General features: G+C 38.0%; 1 long non-coding RNA gene across 1 annotated transcript; it reads right to left on the bottom strand.

The window, feature by feature from the left end:
• Positions 1 to 10,196: 10,196 nt before the first annotated feature.
• LOC125490899 lies at positions 10,197 to 11,808 on the bottom strand. Its single transcript, XR_007267960.1, has 2 exons — positions 11,389 to 11,808; positions 10,197 to 10,776 (listed from the first exon to the last, which is right to left on the bottom strand). It is a non-coding gene; the product is annotated as an uncharacterized LOC125490899 (long non-coding RNA).
• Between the last annotated feature and the right edge of the window lie 8,972 nt (positions 11,809 to 20,780).

Below are 20,780 nucleotides of genomic sequence, written 5' to 3'. Positions count from 1 at the left end.
GGCTCCTCTTCTAGTTTACGTCGCAGAGCCGCGGCTCCAGTGTACGAATGTTGAATATTCGCTTGTATCACTTTAATCGACGCCATTTATGTTTATATCACTAATTAAAAATAATAGATATATTTACTTATATTTAATATGAGTACCTAAACCCCGCTTCCATTATTATGCAAACAGGATGTAAGCACATGCATACAAATACTATATTAACCGTAACAAGATAGGTTTTTATTTTACAATCACAAGTTAATGTGATGGTTTCATTAATAGCTGCGAGGTCTAACAGTGTGGGCCGCTTGTTCATCATCGGGTCGCCTGCTAAGAAGCCAATACCGTTCCTATGTGGATCCGTGGTGAACTTAGAGTCAACCTGAGCTAGTGCCACCGCAGCGTCCCTACGCCTGCGCCCTACGGGGCGAGGCGAGGGCCGCGCGGCAACGCCAACAACGATAATGATGGACAGCGTGTACACCGACATCCGAATGTCAGCTGGGGGCGGCCAGCACCCCGCAGAGACAGTTCGAGAAGGGGCCAGCCGGGTGGAACTTGGGCGCCCGGGGGGCGCCGCCGGCACGGGCACGCCTTCACCAGACGCGACCCCATCCCAGATGTCGGTTGAACGTACTAACGCCGTCACAATAGCAGCCGGCGACACAGCTATCCGTCGCCTATTTGTTGCCACGGACGGGCGGGCGCGGGTCAGCTGATGGCCGACATCGCGCTCGTACTCCACCGGTTCCGGTAAGCCGGACCCGGCCCTCCCGATATAAACAAGGGAAGCGTTCAGGTGGCGATTTGTGTATGAATAGGTGTTGTAAATTACATATATGTAATAAAGAACATGAATTATACACTTAAGATTCACAAGCCTACAATAGTAAATATTGAGGGTACTTTGTTTACACTTGATTCACTAGGTGTTAACTATCACTGTAATCGCACTTTCCCCGGTTTTTACGCCGAGATAACACTCCCACAGGACAATCAACACTGTAGCTTCACTTTCCCGTATTAATCACTCGCGATTTTAATTGTTTTTTAGCCCTTTAGCAATATTGTCGGCGGAGCGACCGTTCGCCTTACAGTGTTGCCAGGGAAAAAAAACCGGTTGAACCGATTTTCGGTTTGTGTTTTTTTAGTCATAGGTATTATGATGCCGAGTGTTCTCAACCTTATTTTATCAAAATCTACTTAGCGGTTCAAAAGTTATGCGACTTTTAGTGGTTATTTAACTAGGGCTTCTAGTACGGATTTTGCAATTTACGAAAACGACACCTGCATAAATTATCATGATAGTTTCTGCTAGAGGCGCCACTTTTTATGCGATAAAACGTAAATGTATGTATATTTTTCGACAAACTATCATGCGTGTACTAGACGTACAGAGATAGACCACTGGCGGTAAAGAAAAATAATCCGCCATGGCTATACCCACTCCGTTAGAAAACAATGAGAGGGTCGAACACTACGATATTTTAATACGGACTAGATGGAGTGTATTTAATGTCGGAGGCCAAGATCCACTTCGGGTCGCTGAGCCTGCGGAGTGAGGGAGTGAGTGAGATAGAGTGACGGAAAGCTAGATAGCATCCAGTGGCGTGCTTTAGGAGAGGCCTACGTCCAGCAGTGGACTGCTGTAGGCTGATGATGATGTTTATGATGAGATAGAGGGTCAGTGCAAAAGAAACGTCTCTGCAAATAGCACCCAAATCAACCGTTAAGCCCTTTTTTGAAAAAGTTCGGTTAGAAGATTTGCGATATTATTCACCCATGTGATAGTTTCAAAGAAAAAATATGAACAACAATGTCAAGGTGTATACGTTTATTGTTATTGTATACTTAATTTGTGAGAAAAGAGCTTTGAAACATAGTATTTTTGTTGACTCTTGTCTGGTCATGTTCACCCTAACCAGACATTACAAAGTTGCTATACTATATCCCATTCAACGACTTCGCTGAATAACGTTCAGTCAAGACGTCGAACGTTACATTCAACGACTTGACGAGTTGTCCTTTAGCCATACAATTGAGTAGCGCCATCCAATGAACGCGCTAGTGATTCAACCAAAAAGGAGATTCAACCAGATGCCTGCGTCATATACACGTGACACATCATCTTGTTCGTATATTGTTAATCTAAGTAAGGAAACACTGAGAGGGTCGCGAGAGATGAATGTTCGTAATAAAACGTATCGCGACACCTCTTGCAGGGAATTCCTTCTCAGAGGGCCACTAATGATTTGGGAGGTCTTTTGGAGCTAGGAAGATAAAATAATATGTGAAGATACCTATCTCACACGCGGCCATCCGACCCGAAGCTAGGTAGAGCCTGTAATATGGGTATCGGACAGCTGATGTGTCTACACATATAAATAGATACTTAGATATTATATGCATACAGTCTAATATAACTAATATGACACACAAGGCCTGAGTAGGTACAAATATCTGTCCTTAAACAAATATCTGCCGCGGCCGGGGATCGCACCCGGGACCTTCGGCATAACAGTCAGGGTTACTAACCACCACACCGTCCATTCGATCGTCGCGTTATCTTATAAGAACCTATTGAGTTTTCGGGGTTATTTGTTTTAATTTCGTAGCTCCAAGTCGCACTAAGCTTATAAATAAAGTGGCACCCCTCCCAGATTTCTGTTGACATTCTGTTAAATTGGGGGAAAACATTACATGCGTTATCCATTGAATCCGTCCAATTTATTCCTAGCCCTTGACTCTTATTTCCCTTGCTGTAGAAGCTAGTATACTTTAAAGACTTCGAATTAAAAGTGAATGTTGGGGGACAAAGGTTAGAAATAATGAATAATCTAGTGCAGTGATTCTTTGTAAATAATTCTTGTTGCATGTTCCTAATGGAATTGATTCGTTAATGTCAGGGGGCTAGTCTTGCTTGACAAAATACCTATACGACGTAGGTATAGTGTTCGTGGTTTCAACCGCAGGAGGCTTACTCTAGCTTGATAAAAACCAACGCACGAGAACTGATATCCAATCGCTAAGTTGTGTTACTTCAAAACAGTTTTTCTAAAACATAAAAATTACAGAGAGTGACAGCATATCTGCTATCCCACACCTGGAGTATCCTATTATCCAGACATTGTGTAACAGGCCTTAATTTTATCAGTTTAAAGAAAATTTATAATATGCAATTTACGAAAATATGAAATCTAATTTTGTTACGATAGTTTTGAAACGGTCTTGAGTTGAGCCTATTGTTACAAACATACATAGTTACATACCCACTGAAGATCTGATTTCAATCTTTATGTTATTATAGCAGCATAGAATATACTATACAGATACCTAGCTTAAAGTTTAGATGTTCAGGAGTAGCTGCTCCTAATTCTAGACATCCTAAGTTTAGCTCAGTTGCAGGTCCGTAAGATAACTAGATTAGCAAGCTAGATACCTTTCTAAATAGTTATAAAGCTAGTCTCTGGGGTATAGGTTTAGCTTTTGAAACTGAAAATGATTATATTTCATAATAATTTTATTATCTACAGAGAGTGCTGAATTTACTTAATCATTTCTTTTGGACTTGAAAAGATTACTTTTTCGAGTCTGTATATTTTGGAGGTACACTTATGTACCTTAGCAGAATATTATGTATCTTATTCCTGCAGTTATCCCTGGTATAATATATAAGTAATGTATTGTGGAAATAATTAAAAAATTTTATCCAAATGAAATGCAATTTCACTCTTGATGTAAGTACCTTTTTATTTCAAAACTCCTGTCGGAAAACCTTAAATTGTCCAAACGTGAAATAGATCAATAAAATATTCCACACTAAGTAAAAGGCGAACCTGAATACGACAATGATCCACTGAAGCCCGCTGAAAACAGCTCTCTGATGCCAAGAGACGTCTAAGTGCGTATTTGAGCTCTCTTTAGATGTCTATCTGTCCGGATGAAAGTCAGGGCAATGGAAAAGAAAGTTTCTAAAAAGCTATGTAAGAAAGTATTTTATATGTTCGTAATAGGTACCTACTGTTTTTGAGTTTCATTTGTTTCACTTTTCATTTGTTTGACTTTCTTTTGTTTCACTTATCAATTTTAATTGGTTTCATTTTGTTGCCAAGTTGATTAAGGTGTAGGTCAGGATCGTAAGTAGCTTATGTAGATGGGTACCCAGTCAAACTCACAGACCCCTATTCATAACACTGAAGGTTTGTTCGTTTGACAAGGTAAAAAGTGTACCGCTACATAAGATTGCATTCGAATTAAGTACTTACATAAGTATTTCTTTCTTTACGCTGAGTTATTGAATTAGGCAGAAATATATGAGCAGCATTAAATTGAAGAAAGATCCACCAAATTTCCCAGCAAACAAACAGACATCGCTAAATTAAACCATTTATAACAATCAACATCAAAAACGTCAACTCAAAAATAATCCGCCACATTAACCGGGCTGCTTCTTGGGAAACCTTATAAGGTTACCTTCACCCTTAATTTTGAATGGCATTATTTTTTACCCTCGTAAGAACAATGGGTAAGATTGTGAGGGTAGGCAGTGCGCATGCGCGAATGCCCAGCCAAAACTGTCATGGCCGCTCAGTCGCGTTCGATACGCCTGGCCGCCAACCGTGTGCTGCCGTTCGCGGGAATCAAAAATTCAAATTCAGAATTTTAGAATCCCCCAATCGCGTCATTAAAACTATACAAACTCGAGTCTGTGGTCTGTGCTTTTGTGTCGAGTGTGTACAAGTGTGATAAACTATTCTGTGTTTTTTACAAACGGTTTTTGTGACTCGCATTTGGAATTGGAAACGAAAAGTGCGGGTTTTCGTAAAGAAAACCGGATTAGTCTGCATTGTGAGTACGTTTCGCTTGTTCCGTTCAAGATCGTAGTTTTAGATAAGACATTACGTGACTGTCAAGTTTTTGATTGAGTAGAGCATTCTCGAAACTACAGAGGTTTTCGTAAAGAACCGCTACTTGCCTAAATCTATTTCGATCGGTAGGCAAGGTGTGTATATCGATTTGGGAAAAGTTTTCAATGAGTTGTAGAACATCCCTCGTTTCAGGGGTGATTTTTCCCGCTCCATGGAATTTAATCAAATCCTGGCAACACTAGGGTGTAGTAAGTTTTATTGCGTAAGTCTACAGGGTGTTATTTATTATAGGCTTGCACCTTCGGGGTCTTAGGGTAAGGGAAACGCCGGAGTCTTTTAAGGTTAGGTGCCTACGTGGATATGTTTATAGGGATTCTTGTAGGGACTTATCTATCTAACTAAAGGATACCGAAAAACATATTGCAGGAATATAGAAATATATTGCAATATTTCATTTTATAAAGTGAGGCATAAGAAAGGTTTACTTTACATAGTTTACCTTTTTTACAGGCAAATTACATGCTCCCGATTTTTTTACTACGAACTTAAGTATGTCTATGGTATAATACACAATTGTGTATTATTAGTCTATGGTATGACTGAGAAATAAATATTCCCCTGGAAATTTCATCATCATCATTGTCGGCCTTTAGCAGGCCACTGCTTGACGTAAGCCTCTCCCAAAGCACGCCACTGGATGCACTGGATGCACACGCATCCAATACAAACATTGGTAGCTAAACAAACACATACCTACAAAAAAAGTACGTCGTGTAATATTAATAAATATCCAGTCGTTACCAACCTTTACCCGAAACATTTATTGATTGATATTATTAATTCATCGCCTGTGTGAATACCATAATGATCTAGATACTTATCTATAGAAACTGGAATATTAACAGATGTTGACGTCCAAATGGTGTAGTGGTTAGTTACCCTGACTGCTATGCTGAAGGTCCCAACTTCGATCTCCGGATGGGACAGATACACATAATATTTATTATATCAGCTGTCCGACACTCATGGTAGATTTTAAATATTTTAGTTACCTACATATGTACCTATAAATGGGTATGTGTAAAAAGGGTACTTAAAGCAAAAAATATATACTTACTAAGTCGAAAGGGGGTGACTCAGGGGGTCATTCTAAACAACTTTAATTCTCAAAGTTTTGAAAATTTCGCAAAAAAAGATTTGGTTCTCCATTAAGTAGTTAAAACAATGTTTCTATGGTTAACCCTTTTTGCAACACCCTGTATATTTAATTAAAATGAAAGATGGTGATTAAATGTTTGTTAATGGATTAAAAACAAAACAGTTGAAATCAACATTAATATTACTGAATTTACGATTTCATTACCAACCGTAATGTCTGTAATTTATCTTACGGCTGAAATTCTTTACACAAAGAATATTATACTCTACAGTAAGTATAATAATAATATTCTGCCTCCGATGATCATTTGTCACAGTGTTGAAACAATAGTATTGTGATACGAGGGAGGAAAGTTGGTTATTACAGTCCGGTAAGATTCGTATTTTCAGGACTATATACTTTTATGACATACATATGCACTCACGAACTCATTGAACCCACGGCCTCTCGCTTGAGAGGAGGAGGCCTTATCCATTACGCCACCACCGCTCTTTTATGAATTTATTTTAACGGAAAAGGCTATCGTAATTTCGCCGTCTGCAATATTGAAGTACATTTAGACGACCAAATGGCGTAGTGGTTAGTGACCCTGACTACTGAGCCGATGGTCCCGGGTTCGATTCCCGGCTGGGGCAGATATTTGTTTAAACACAGATATTTGTTCTCGGGTCTTGGATGTGCCCGTTACATGGCAATAGGCCCGCCCCCTATTACATTGGGACTAACATAACACTCTGGCGAAAAGTGGGTGCAGCAATGCACCTCTGCCTACCCCGCAAGGGAGTACATTAGTACAAGGCGTGAGTGCGTGTTTTTTTTTTTTTTTATTTTTATTTAAAAGCACATTAGACATTCAGAATATTACCTACCTACCAACTAATAACGTTAACATTGTGTTCAAACATTAAATTGAATGTTTTTAAAAAAAATTGCCATTTGGCAATGTCGGCATTTTGTAAGCGGAACCTTTTCTTTGCTCCCGAGTATATTATATACTAGCTGTTCCCGCGAGCTTCGCTTCGCCTTAAAAAGTTTTCCCGTGGGAATTCCGGGATAAAAAGTAGCCTATGTTCTTTCCCAGGGTCTATACCGTATGTATACCAAATTTCATTCAAATCCGTTCAGTAGTTTTGGCGTGAAAGAGTAAAAGACAGACAGACAGACAGACAGACACAGTTACTTTCGCATTTATAATATTAGTTAGGATGAGTCTGATTCTGATTAACCATCGCGGTGCTTTTATTGCGTTTTTATAAACGACCGGCCATTATTCCCCAGTTATGAAAAGGACCCTTTTTCATTTCACTAAGGGCTGGCAGAAGAAATATTATTTTCTCGTCGGTAAAAGTAGCTTTAATATGTATGTATGCTGAAGGGTGCCTAATGTTTGTTCTGAGATATCGTATGGAGAACCAGTCAGTGCGTAATGAGTGTCGCAGTTTTGAGCTTGAAACTAGACGTTATTGTTGAGAGATATTATTATGACCTATGAAAATCCTATAGATATAGGATAGGAATCAGTGATTATAGAAAATAGGCTATATTTAATAGCAACACGCAAATACACATTTGATGGCCGTTTTAATTGAGAGAGTCAATTAAACGAGTAATAAATGTAATCAAATCAATAAACATATATAGTTATTTATGTACCGAATTATATAGTTATTTATAGATACATAGTTATTTATGTACCGAATTTATAACATGCAATAGTACTAAAATAAAATAATTGTTCGTAGATGGAAAAATGCCGAATTTACCCGAACATTTACTAAATTTACCAGTACTTGTTAAAATAAAAGGCACACACGGATATTCAGCGAGGCCCAAGAGAAAGGGAAGTCATGGCCAAAGCTCAACTTGCTGGCCCACGACAGAGAAGGATGGAAGCGCCTGGTGTAAGCCCCAGACTCCTTGGGGGAATAGCGGGATTGAAGAAGAAGAAGAAGAAGGACACACACACAAAACTGACAACACCCTCTTTTCCAGTCGGGAATCAAACAGCGCCATTAAAGTACAAAAGACTCTGACGCTTACCTCAATTTAATAAAAAATATTGGCAAATATAATGTTCTACAGCTTTGTTAGCTCAGTACTGGGAACATTGCCAAATGGGAGAGTGGGGGGTAAATGGACAAACATTCTACTGTATATATATTTAAATTCGGTTTTTGTTTGCATTCAGCGTTTATGGCTCAATATTATAAGACTCCTAGGGCTTTTGATGTCTAAATTTAATAGGTCTCAAATCGTAGTTATGTGAGTGTTGATTGTTAATTTGAATTCTACTTATGTGCGGTGTATTAGTTCTTTCTACATCATATTTTAAAATATAAGTGAGTAATTTTAATTATGTGGGATTGTGTTGCCCATGTATCTGTTAGTGGTTTATCTATAATAATGAAATAAATAAATGTATTATTTTGTGTAAATAGGTAGGTATATCATATCAGCCTCCAGAATATAGATAGGTACGGATTCTTATTCCTTTTTTTAAGGTCTGTGAATATAGCAGCAGAAACTAGCAGCAATTTTTGTATGGCCGAATATGTTTTAAAAAAAGGCAATTGTAGCAGAATTCTGTTAGCACTACATGCTAGAGAATATATCAATGAACTTATAGACATATATCACATTTACCAACGTGCTCCGGGAGATTAATTACGTCACAATTACTTTACGGCGTGGCGTGCGCCTTATAAAGTGCAGCTAGCAGCAGTTACCAGTTTTGCTAAACTGCTAGCTGCGTGTCTTAAGGCGCGGGTGTGTGACGATGACGTCATGTCATCCAAAATCGCTGCTGGCTGGCAGCGATTTTAATAACGCCGAAGTAATTGTAATGTAATTAATCTCCGGGAGCACGCTGTTAAATGTTTTGTATGCCCATAAGTTCATTGCAGTGTCCTCTATCATGTAGTGCTAAGCGTATCGTGTAGAATTGGTATTTTTCTTAATAATTATGAAAAAATAGTCGCCCATATAGGAAAATTTTATGTTAATCAAGTTAAAACTTGATAAGAACTAAATCTACCACTCACCGAGTGTATGTAATGGATAGACGATGGTATATAGATCGTAGCAATAACTACTTTACATGCGTACATGGTCAAGGGACTTCAAAATAATGAATTAAATTGTAAGTAACTGAAAAATAGTCAGGCTAGGAAAGAATGTCAAGGAGTTTTTCACTGAATCAATTATCAGTACCGTGGTCTAGTTGGTTAAGAGATCTTTACGTATGTCCTTAACAGTCGTTGGTTCGCGACACACCGCGGATCTTTCTTTTGTTTTATGTTATTAGTGTGAAGCGTTTTTCTTTTTGTATTTTATTTATTTTGATAGTGTAAAGCGTTTTTCTTCTTTTATTTTATTTTGATAGTGTGCAGTGTTTTGGGATTTAACGTTTAATGTTTTTGATGGATGTTCGACATGTTAAACTGCTCAACATTAAATTTAATTTTGCTAATGGGTGCAGATAGGAAAATATTATGTTTTGTAAATAAAGTTAAACCTTGATAAGAATAAAAATCAGCAAGCTGGGTGTGTACAAACATAATTATATATTAAGTATAACTTATAGGTGACACATCTCATAAAAGCGCCATCTATATACATTTTAATTAACTATCTTGTACTCTTTAATACATATTGTGTGTAAAATGACGCAGACGCAATGATAATTAGCATTAGGCCTAACCTACGTATTTGATTATGAATTGATGACGCATCATGATGCTATGAACTACTAAGTGTATCAATAAACATCATAAATCAACTATACCGAATGACAACTTACTTTGATCCAGTAGCTAGTTAAAATAATTTTATTTATCAGTGTATGTAAATAAAAGTTACCGAGACAAAATGTTTTTATATTGTTCAAATCCACATTAGAAACTACATCAGCATATTAAATTATTTTTATTTTATTGCGATGAGTGTTGTTGCACGCTAGTGACCAACAGATGGCGTTACTGGTATCGTAAATGGTGTATTTAGAGATATTTACTTCTCGACGAGAGAGACCAATCTTCAAGGGATTTGAGTTGACGTGCAACCCACCCTAAGTGTAGTCAGAGATATAAGGGTGTATTGCATGATGAATCGAAAGCAAACATATACTTGCACATTCCTTCAACATCCCTCAAATTGTAAGTTGTTAAATTAAACACATTTTATACACATTCACTTTATATTTATTTAAACAACAAATTAATCACAGTTTGTTTATTTAAGTCTCTTTCCTAGAATAACCAAATTACCTAAGTATATGTTCTCTAAAGTCAGATATCCACTGCTGACTAAATCATCTTGGAAAACAACAAAGCTTTAATAAAACTAATAATATTAATGATAAAAGCCTTATTTCCCATATAAGTCTTTGAGTATTCTCATAATCATTCAGTAACAATCAAGTTATTACATAATTAGAACTATTCCTCCTTTTTCTCAAGAGCCTAGAAAAAAGTATATAACTTAGGTACCATGTTGATGCATTTAAAGACATGTTTTTGTTATATTAAGTAGGATTCATTAATGAATTACGATTAGGAATACTATCTACATTTTTCCACAACTCAAGTCCTGCTTCTATGAATGCCATTCATCTGGCATTGTGGGCCTAATTTACAGCAGTTTGTGTATTTCTTGCTGCAGCTACCATTTCCATGGTGTCCGCCTTCTTGCTATCGCATTGTATCTGCTCGCACTGCAAAACCATCATGTCTCCTTTGGCTTCAGCCTCTGCGCTGGGAGTTCCTGAAATTTTGAAAGATGTTTAATGGATGTAACTATATAGGTATTCTATAATGTACTTTTTAATTTCTATGAATATAGGGGTATGTATCATCATCATCAGCCAATATTCATCCACTGCTGGACATAGGCCCCTCATAGAGGGTATGTATAATTTGTATTTTTAATACTCATGGCGCCCTTTTTTTGACTGGAGTGGGAGTAGGGCTGCAGCTCTCTTCATTCTCAGTAGAATCTGAATAAGGCAAAAATGAATAAAGTTTTTTGTTATCTATACTAAGGCTTATATCTATCCAGGAGGTTGGCAGTCAGCTCTGCATACTCCTCTCTATTCTTCGCCAAGCGCATCAGCTGTTCTACGCTGGCCACTCCCGTCCATTCTCTTACGTTACGGAGCCACGACTTTCTCCTTCTGCCCACACGTCTTTTCCCCTCTACCTTGCCCATCACAATGACCTGAAGAAGTCTGTATCGATCGTGTCTGAGCACATGTCCAAGATAGCTTGTCTTCTTCAGTTTTATGGTCAAGGTGAGTTCTCGGGATCTTCCGACGCGTCGCAGAACTTCTTCGTTCGTCACTTTATGGACCCAACTTATCCTCAACATTTTTCTTACTTTGGATACTTAAAAGAAACTTCTTGAGACTTTTTCAGTTCAAACAGTTCAGACAATTTCGGCTAAAGTTTTCAACAGAAAAAAGAAAATAGTAACTGTCAAAAGTGACAAGACTTACACACATACATGGTTTTTTTCTTCAACGTTGAATAAAAAAGTCGTTCCTCGATACTTGATAAGATTAATATCGATTTTAAATCCCACAAAATAAGTTGTTGGAATAAATTGGTTTATTGAAATTTTCATTTATTTATTATAATATCGATAAAATTCTCGTACCTATTTATCAATAAAAATAAAACCCAATGATTCGTAAAGAACTGCTTTTATAATCATAAAATGCGATAAAATTAATGGTAGATATTGATTTTTTACGCATGGCAATTTTTATGATGAGATTTCATTTCAACGTGCCTATGCCTGCACATGGCCTGCACCCACATTATCTAACTCGGGTGTCAACTATTCTCGAATACTTGCCGTATAAATCTATGATGGATTTCTAACCGTCTTTTGGTATCGGCTAACTCGGTCATGATCACTAAACGAATAATAGGTAACAGCCGGGCCATTATGTAACTCGGGTGTCAAAGATTCGCGATTACTAACCGTATAAATCTATGATGGGTTTCTAACCATTTTTTGGCATCGGCTATCTCGGTCATGATCACTAAACGAATAATAGGTATGAGATTTATCGATACACTAGACTAGAGGTTGAAAAATTTTTATGAAAATATTCTGTGATTTGGTTAACCGACTAAATGACAACTTCATTTCACTTCAAACTACAAGTACTGACATTAGGGCTTTTTAATTTGCCGCATTATTTAGTTAGAAATGGCGAATAAATGTTGAAAATAATAAATGTTGACCGCTGACAGTTATGTGTTGATCATAGTTAATTCACTGCGGATGTGTTGATTTTGTGTGTAGGTAGATAGTTGATAAATATCTTGTCAGTCATAATGAATTGATAAATAAGTATAACACACAATCAATAATTGTGTTATTATTTTATTTCAATGGACAACATTTCATTTTTTACCCTATATTTTTATTAGCTATTCGGAAAGTTTGTTAAAAATTAGAGGACCTGTATTTTTTTATTTTTTATGTACATTTATTTTTCCATGTTATATTTAACTTTAAACTTTATTATTTTAAAACCGGAAGTGACGTAGGCATTTTAGGCTCAATTTCGATTTTAGTCCTTTGCCTTAGTCTCGAAAAAAAAACATTAATGACACTGAAAACTGACAAGTGACATAAACTTTGTTTACGTGCCAACCAACAAATGGGTCATTTTCAAATGACAAAAAAGTGTGACATTGATATTTCTGATGATAAAAAAATACTTATCATGAAATAATATTTTTACTAAGCATTAAAGTCAAGCATAATTGAATTCATAATATATTACTATTTTAAAATAAATATAATATACCCCAAAATTTTTCAGCTATGTAGGCCGGGGCATGCTCTGGGACATTTATTATACAGGGTGATTGGTAAGTCAATGTATTCCTTCAAATGGGTTATAGACGAAGGCATTTCCAGTCGATTGAACCCCATAATGCATTATCCGAAAGTCAACCATTTCTGAGTTATTTAAGTTTTAAAGTTTTTTTAGGTTTTTGCCAAAATGTATGTTTAAAAGCAAAATATTTAAAAAAAACTAACCATTTTTTTAATACTTTTTTTATTGTTTTGCATTGGTGACACCTTAGCCAACTAATTATAATCATTAAATGCGGAATATTCAACTTAATTAAGACAAAGTGCTTCAAAATAGTTGAAACATTAAGAAAATGTAGCGAAAGGTGAAAACAAAAATGCTAAATTAAAAAAGAATTTTATCTGAAAATTTTTCAGGCACTACAGCTTAAAAACATATTCAATTTATAAGCTTTAAAATGACATATTCAAATCTAAAGTCGATTATAGGTATATGTGGGTCGTGGGAATAACGAGATAGATAGACTTAAAAAAAACTATTAATTAAGTATTATTATTATTATTATTTTTGAACACTTTATTTTACATTTTCTAAAGTAACAAGATACAATAGCATACAATTAAAATAAATTCAGACAGTGTGCAAAGGCTAATACATCATCATCATCATCATCTTGACCCATCACGTCCCCACTGCTGGGGCACGGGTCTCCTTCCAAAGGCTAATAGCCAAAAAGCAATTTCTTTCAGCCAACTCTTTATTGGTTGGGAAAACAATGACATATCATAAATCATCATTATTTCGTCTAAAATCGCTGCAGGTGCGCGAAATTCTTCTTGGTCTACTGCCTAAGATTTAAAGTATCATGTCATGTCATCACACCTGTAATCAAAGAAAAATAAAGATTATATAATTTTCATCACGAGTATCATCACGACTCATCCCGTCCCCACTGCTGGGGCACGGGCCTCTCTGGAAAATATTACATAAAATTACATGGAGTATATGGGTAAAATTATTCGTCATATTTGGCAACACTAACCTGTAGCCGCTGCAACTCGTTCTTCCAATTTTTCAAACGGAATTAAAGGCGCATGAATACTTTATTCTTCCTGCATAAAAGCCAATATATATAGTACTACTTTTCTTGCATTACATTACAGCGCTTTTGGTAGTATTTCACCCAGAAAATCACAAAACAAATTAAATAACAACAATTGAAATTGACAATGACAACTCAAATAACGCACAGAGTATGAAATGGCGTTTCGTTAGTTGCACATTTTGACCACCGGAACAGATAAGATTGTGGCACTATAGGTAGGTATTTCGGCAAAATACATTGTCTGCGCGGCGGCGCGGCGCGGTGGTGGCGGCGGCGGCGGCGGCGCGCGATAGCCACGCAGCCCACGCACACATAGTCAGGCTCACTTACACAACGATAGCGCGGTAACCGAGTTAAAAAGAGACGGCCACAGAGTATGAGCGGGACAAAGCATAATGCCATCAAAACAAAAACATACCTAACTTGTAAAAAATGCCAAGTCTCCCAAACGTAAAAAAGTCGGTTTCTTTTTTCTGTTTCTACCTACTAAAGGGTTCTCCTATTTTAAGTAATGAAAAAAACCTTAACTCAACATAAGCTTGTAGTGACCATATTCATAGGTATATAATATATAAGAAATCTTGTGATGCGATTGGTGATCTATTTATTTAACGAACGAAATAAGTCCAAAGTGATATGTTTAGCGACCCCCATTGTACATTGTACCTATACCTACCTACACCAACGCCAAGTTAATTTTAATGATCGACCCGTCATTGTATATCCACATCAAAAGTGCTACGAGTACGAAGTAGGGTTTCGTTCCCGCTTTCCCGGGAATTCCCGTTCCCGGGAATTCCCGGGAAATTTGTCCTTCCCGAAACCGGGAAAAAAATAGCATTCCCGGGAATTCCCGGGTTTGATTTTTAATCGATTTTATGCTATTTTCGTCTTTATCTATCTGTTTCTCCTACCTTAAACCAAAAAAAATATCGGCAGGTTTGTAGTCTACAATCAAAAACTCGGTTTTGTTGTAAATTATTGGAAAATCATACGTGTTATTGTTTTCGCGCAGCTGCATTGCAAAGATAAATAAATCATCTACATCACTTTGTTTCACCTCTTCCTGATTAAATATTTTCATCTTTATTTATCTGTTGGTCCTCATATCTAAAACCAAATATATCCACCTACCTAAAACCAAACAATGGACAACATTTCAAAAAACTAAAGCTGCTATAAATCGAAAACCATTTCGAGATTTAGCTCTAAAGGCCACAAAAAAAATGTTTTGTATTTTTTGGATGTATCATTTTCGAGAAAATCATAAAATTGTAAAAAAGTTCTGATGACGTCATGCATCAGGTGCGATGCATTTCGATGATCAAAGCCTATGGATTTAAAAAAAAAGTAACTGTCACTTTCATTTTTGATTGACGTTGACGTTTTATCGTGACGTTGTTGTTTATTTGGGTCATTTTAATAAATTCTGTTCTGACACTTTCTGACTATTTTTTTAATATATCATATGTGGGAGTGGAACAGAACGCAAGGTGAAGTATCCATGACGACGAATAACAGAGGAGCATAGAGTGAAAGCAGAGTGTGAAAGACGTATAAAGACGTAAAGACGATTTCATATTTCTTTATTTTATTTTGACCCTTATATAATAAAAGTGATAAATACAACATCTGATTTAATTCCTACAAATTGGGGGCTCGTCCGGGATAAATAAAATTCAAAAAATCTCGGAGATTACGGCGGATGAAGACGGATTTTTATAAAAAGAACAAGACTGACAGTTGCAAATTTTACAAGAAAATTTTTCTTCGCATCACAACGCCTTCAGGTCTAAACATATACCATTTTAAGACGTAACGACGACGACAAGAAGATGCCACGGACGACGACGGGAGATGACGGGGAGGCAGTCGGAACATCAGGACCGCTCACGTACACGGAGGAGCTGGTAGCTAAGTTCAGTGGGTGCGACCAGACCGATTCCGCAGCACGGTGGGCGCAGGAGGTCGATGACAACGCCGAGATCTTCGGGTGGACGGAGCTGCAGCGGCTGATCGTGGGGCGCAGGTCACTGACCGGTACGGCGGCACTCTGGCTGCGTTCAGAGAAACCCTTCAAGACGTGGGAGGCTCTGAAGACGGCGGTCACCAAGGAGTTCCCAGACACCGTAGATTCCAAGACGATCCATGAGTTAATGAGCAGCCGGAAGAAGAAAGCAAATGAGACGTGCCTAGACTACATGCTGTTAATGAAAGAGCTCGGCAAGCGAGGCAAGATGCCCGACTACGTCGCTATTAAATACATCGTGGACGGAATACTAGACGACGAGTTACATAAGGTGATGCTGTACGGCGTGACGACCTATGGGGATCTGAAAGAAAAGTTGAAAATGTACGAGACCATCAGGCAGAAGTCGAGTGGAAGACGGGCACCGGTCTTCAATCGTCTACCTACTGCAACTACACCCGCAGGCCCCGCAGCAGCTGCACTCGCGCCAGGCAACAGGACGACGGCCGTGCGACTGTGCTACAACTGTGGAGAGAGTCAACACATGTCAGCAGATTGCCCGTACAGACAGAGAGGTATTAAATGTTTCCGCTGCAACGACTTTGGACATATTGCTACGCAGTGTCAACAGCCAGGCGGAAGCGGCAACTGGCGGAGCAACCAACGACGTGAGAACGTGACAGCCAGTGACAGTTCAAACTGTATGGACGTCAACGTCAAGATGACAGATGCGAATGCAAATGTAAACAAACAGACGGAAAGACGAAAGCCGATGAAGACTATTGAAATTTCAGACTGCAAAATGACTGCTTTAATAGATACGGGCAGTGAAGTTAACTTGTTAACCGACGAATACTACAAACTGATAGGTTCTCCTAAGTTTGACGAGGGACATGTGAGTGCTTTGGTGGGACTCGGACAATTGGAAGTGAAACCCCTAGGGAAAGTCACTTTAAGTGTGAAGATAGATAAAGAACATTATAATAACGTATTGTTTCATGTTGTGAATAGAAGTTGTTTGCCTTACGATGTGATAATTGGTCAAGATTTTTTGAGAAGAGTGGTATTGATTATGGAAGACGGACGCGTGAGTTTACGTATGAAAGATGACGAATGGATGAAACAAGTAGGGTGTTATACGTGTGATTCTGTGGTTGTAGATTACATTGGTGATATCCAGTACAAGGAGCAGCTGACGGAGATGGTAGAGAACTACCAGCCCCTACAGGTCAAGGAGGCTCCCATACAGATGAAGATCGTGCTGAAGGATGATATCCCGGTGGCTCAGCGGCCGAGACGTATTTCACTAGTAGAGCAAAAGGTAGTAGAAAACCAAGTAAGAGAGTGGCTGGACGACAACATTATTCAGGTGAGTTATTCAGAGTATGCTAGCCCTTTAGTTTTAGTTAAGAAGAAAGACGGGGACACATAGGATTGTTAAATAGGAAAATGGTGAAAGACAGAGGTAGGAAGGAGAGTCACAAGTACAAGGAGGGAGACTTGGTGGCAATTAAGAGGACTCAATTTGGTGTGTGTCTTAAATTGAAACCTAAGTACCTAGGTCCCTACGTAGTGAAGAAGGTGAAGCGGAATGACAGGTATGATGTAGAGAAATTAGATCCCAGCAGCGAAGGTCCAGGTCGTACTTCTAGCTCTGCAGACCACATGAAACCGTGGCCAGACCATAAAGAGTAAGTAAGTTCTTATTTTGTTTTGTTATTGCATAATATTCTATTGGTGTCGGTATGATAGTGATGATGAATGAAGAAGTCAGTGATGGTAATAAATAAGTTATGTGTGAGCAGTAAATAAAGTCAATCTAGATAGGTTTTGTAATGATTGTAAGGTTAGGTCTTGAAGGCTTAAGGCTCATATTCTTTACAAAAGGTGTGTTTAAACAGAACGGGTATTATAGGTATTTTGAATAGGTATTTCAAGATGTTGTTTGCATAGAATAGTTGTTTATGTTTTTCTGTCTAGACCCTAAGTTGAAATCTAACTAATCTAAATGGTTGTTAACTTGAGTTGCTAGGTTTTTAGTTTTTTTTTGTTTTAATAAGAAGATTATCTTTAACGTTTGATAATGCTATGTTTTATATTGTGTGTAACCTTGTACTTTACAGTTATTGTAATGAATAAGGCTGAGGACAGCCTTAATGTCAGGATGGCCGAGTGTGGGAGTGGAACAGAACGCAAGGTGAAGTATCCATGACGACGAATAACAGAGGAGCATAGAGTGAAAGCAGAGTGTGAAAGACGTATAAAGACGTAAAGACGATTTCATATTTCTTTATTTTATTTTGACCCTTATATAATAAAAGTGATAAATACAACATCTGATTTAATTCCTACACATATAAAATGGTTAGTACATATTGAGAGATGGCCTCTATATAATATGTCCCAGAGCATACCACTGCCTACACAGCTGAAAAAATTCTTCTGAAAAATGCTTCTGCTTATTTGTTTTACATGATAAGTACTTTGTATCATCAGAAATATCAATGTCATTTGAAAATGACCCATTTATTGGTTGGCATGTAAACAAAGTTTAAATGTCATTTGTCAGTGTCATTTATGTTTTTTTTCGAGACTAAGGCAAAAGACAAAAATAAAAATTGAGCCTAATGTGACGTCACTTCCGGTTTTAAAATAATTAACTATAAAGTTAAAAATAACTTGCAAAAATTAATATATATACAAAATAAAAAATACGGGTCCTCTAATTTTGTATAAACTTTCCGAATAGCTAATAAAAATATAGGGTAAAGAAAATGAAATGTTGTCCATTGATCGGCTTTTACATATGTGACCAAAGAGTCTGTAAAAGCTAACACTAGTGTGACACCTGTCATATTTTGTTTATATCACCGTCTTATGTCCGCGTTTATTTTTTATAAAATTACTAACGCATAGAAAAAAACAAAATAAGAAGTAGGTTGAGCGATAAATCGTTGAATGAATTAATTTTTCTAAAACATTACCTCAAGTGTAATTAATTTTCTATTTTAATTTTATATGTCATAATAATATTATTTTCAAACTGTTAAGTATAATACCTTTGTTATTGTTTAATTTACAATTAAGAAAAACAAATGATTTGGCATGTAAAACAAATCATTATATGTAATTTTGTTTGTTAATTTATCTGACTGTTGCTTTTTTGTACCTATACGAGTGATAAAAGTATATTTGATTTAATTGTAAGAGTTTTAATAGACTATTTTATAGACTTTTAATACCCGAAAATAGCAAAACCAAGCATTTAAAATAAATTCCCGTTTCCCGGGAATTCCCGGGAAATCTTCAAAATAATTCCCGTTTCCCGGGAACAGAAAAAGGTCGGGAAAAACGAAACCCTAGTACGAAGGGAAGGATTTGTGGAAGAAACTACAAACTCTTGACATCAGAACCAAGAGGGCCGATGTCCATTTTTGAAACTTTTCAGTAGAGCCAAAATAAACTTTTACCACCGTTAAAACAAACAAAGATGTTTGTTTTGGAGTCGAAATACCTACATTATTTCGCTCGGCTAGTTAATGAAAATACAAAATCGTTTCATTTGAAGACAATATTTATGCAATATTAGCGAAAAAATCTAGTTTTGTATCTTTGAGTATGGATATCAGCCCCATTTTTCGACTATAAATATAAATAGTAACTTAGAGGCTCACGTCAATAAAAGACTTTACGGCTGTATAGATTTTAGACTAAAAGGCAAGGCTTTTGTTAACATCGGACCTTTTGGTCAAGAAAATAAAATTAACTTTAAAAAATGCGTATACCTATTATAACAACAGACTGTATGGTTCGGGGAAAATAGTATTCAAGTTGAATTTTGGCTTGTGTATGTCTACATAGGGGGGCTTGTCGCTCACGTCCGTAGGTACAAACCCTAGTTACCCTACACGTGTCCCCTGGGTGGTGCTAACGAGTGACAACGCCGAATGTCGGGCGGCGGTAAATCGACCCGACCTCCTCTCCTAGCAGAGGCGGCGATCTCCCGCCGTAAAAAAGGAGAATCACCAACACGCCTGCCAAGCGCGGTGATTATGGCAAACACACCTCCTTATGATGGAACAAACAAAGCCCCGGCCCCCAGTCTCCGGCAGCCCCGCTATCCCGGACTCCGGTAGCGGTTACGGTAACGGCGGGGCAGGGGGTGCGAAGAATCTCCGGCAGAGAGTCGGCTACCAGCCCAACCGACCCTTGCACCTGGCAACATATAACGCACGGACACTGAGGGAAGACGTGAAGATAGAGGAGCTGGAAGAGGTAATCAACAAATTAAAATGGGAAATTATAGGGTTATCCGAAGTCCGACGAGAGGGAGAGGATACGGAAATTCTCCAGTCCGGAAACGTGCTGTACCACCGGGAGGGCGACCAACTGTCCCAGGGGGGTGTCGGGTTCATCGTCAACAAGTCCCTCGTCAACAACATCGTTGAAATCGGAAGTGTGTCGACACGGGTTGCGTACCTCATCCTGAGAATATCTAAACGATACTCAATGAAGGTCATACAGGTTTACGCACCCACATCTAAGCACACCGATGATGAGGTCGAACTTGCGTATGAAGACGTATCGTCTGCCCTGCGTAAGTTCACTACTAATTTCACGGTGGTGATGGGAGACTTTAATGCGAAACTCGGAAAACAAGAAGGCGGCGAAAACCTGGCCGTATCAAAACTGGATCACCTGCCGGAATGGCTGGAAAAGTGGTGGGCAACGTGGGCACCGAGATGTTGTCCGCCGCACCTGGCTAAGAAGCTGCAACTCCGAAGTCATTTCGTCTCAGTCAAGTACCTGGGGGTGGCGATCGAGCGCACGCTCACCATGAGTGTGCAAGCGGTCAACTC

The sequence above is a fragment of the Plutella xylostella genome, chromosome 28 (genome assembly GCF_932276165.1).
Source record: "Plutella xylostella chromosome 28, ilPluXylo3.1, whole genome shotgun sequence".
NCBI lineage: Eukaryota > Metazoa > Arthropoda > Insecta > Lepidoptera > Plutellidae > Plutella > Plutella xylostella.
Note: the sequence above shows the minus strand (reverse complement) of the source record. Positions and strands in the feature narration are given on the sequence as shown.